Here is a 1,774-nt window from a genome sequence, read left to right as displayed (position 1 = left end):
ACTTCGTATCCCGTGATCCCCACTAGAGCTCCGTCCACCAGCTTTCCCCAAAACTTGCTTTTTCCCATCACCTTCGTCCACCGCAAGATTTTTACTGTACGCATGCAGGAAACTCAATTTACGTCGTGGATCACACTTTTCTGTCTCTGGTACTTTGCGCCGTTAATTCGTGGCTTTTCGCCGAATTATAATGCAAGACTTTCTCACTGTTGCTTCGCGACTTTTCGCTGAGTTTTTTTTTTATTACTTTCGAAAACTTTTGCACCGTTGCTTCGCGACTTTTCGCTAAATTTTACTGGTTACAAAAAGTTTCTTTCACAATTTATTCGCCTTTCTTATGTGTTGGCTTGTGCGTAATAATTTGAGTCTTTTCTTCTATCTTTTTCTTTCACTACCGAAAAAAAATATCACACTATCACACTATCACACTTTATCGTTGTGCTTTTGGATTTGATTTTTTCCAAACAAAATATCAGAGTGTTAAGGTGTACAAAACTGTTAAGCAGTGCCAATTTAGGGAGTAATAAAGGTAATGCTTGATGTGTGGTAGAATAAAGACTGATATGATTTTATTTAATTTGATAATACAATGATTTGCCAAGCCGTTCTCGTTACGTAAGACATACGTTACCGTGCGGCTTATCAGGCGTTGGTTAATCGCCTGGCGCACACTTCTGCGTACGCATTCGTATACAGGTGTGCGCCGGGTCGATTTTACATATTTTGGCGTTTACATTTCGGCTTATTCACTACACACCAGCATTTATCATTTTCGCAAAAGCCTTTTTTACATCCGAGTACTTCGCATGCAGGACTACAGACCCAGTCCCAGCATATGCGTGGCTCAATAAATGGCAATTCTATAAAATTGAAAGTAAAATAAATATTAAAGTGTGTATCGTTAAATGTATCGTTCATTTTCCATGTTGATTACTTTTTCCCCCCAAAATAGTTAATTCCACCTTTTCTCGTGGATCCCTCACAGTTGATGAGCTTCCGAATGAAAATAGGGCCAAAAACAAAACATATATCCTGAAATCCATATTGTCAAATCAAGCACAATGTTTCGAAAATGAATGGATGTCTTTCTAGACTTTTTAACACAAACTCTGTGTTATGTGAACGCTCGATATTTTATACCCACGTGTTATCAAAATTATCAAGTGTACAAATGACTGTAGCAAATCAATAGAGAATAGGTGGGCTATTCGGATCAATCATTCAATTTCAGACATTTTCAATCGTACGTTTGCTGCGGAACTTTTCTTTTCATATAAAAATAAAACTGTTTCTTTGTTGTGTCCAAAACGCAATGATAAAAAGACCTCAATTTCCTCAATTATTGTGAACGATAAACATACTCTACTTTCGCGCAAACCGAATCATCGAAAAACTTACTCACTCTTCCGGAATGTTTAATAAAAAAACACACTCTGCTTTCAATCTCATTCATCGATAAGGCCATTGGTCATATTAATATTTTCAAGCTTGTCAAATTAATGCATGACAAATTAGTTCAACTCTTTTCAGTGCATACTTATTATGGAACTAACTTAACCCTCTAATGCATACAACCGCCTCTAGACGGGCAACATTTGAATGCCTGTAGAACGTTAACGGTACATCGGATCACATTGCTTCAAAGATAATTTTAATTTGTCAATGTTTTCTCTTTATTTTTGTCTTTGGCAATATTTGTCTATGTAGTCTAATTGTAAAGTTATGAACAAAAATGTGTGCAAAAACAAAAATTTGACAAAATAAATTATTCGAA

The 1,774-nt window shown here is 36.1% G+C and overlaps 1 long non-coding RNA gene across 1 annotated transcript; it reads right to left on the bottom strand.

Annotated features, from left to right (window-relative positions):
- Positions 1-542: 542 nt before the first annotated feature.
- On the bottom strand, positions 543-1,093 carry LOC129571791 (uncharacterized). Its single transcript, XR_008688342.1, has 2 exons — positions 935-1,093; positions 543-860 (listed from the first exon to the last, which is right to left on the bottom strand). It is a non-coding gene; the product is annotated as an uncharacterized LOC129571791 (long non-coding RNA).
- Positions 1,094-1,774: the final 681 nt, after the last annotated feature.

This window comes from Sitodiplosis mosellana, unplaced genomic scaffold, assembly GCF_009176505.1.
Source record: "Sitodiplosis mosellana isolate CC-2019 unplaced genomic scaffold, AAFC_SMos_1.0 Smas_scaffold_3374, whole genome shotgun sequence".
Classification (NCBI taxonomy): domain Eukaryota; kingdom Metazoa; phylum Arthropoda; class Insecta; order Diptera; family Cecidomyiidae; genus Sitodiplosis; species Sitodiplosis mosellana.
This window is presented reverse-complemented; position numbering and strand designations above follow the sequence as displayed.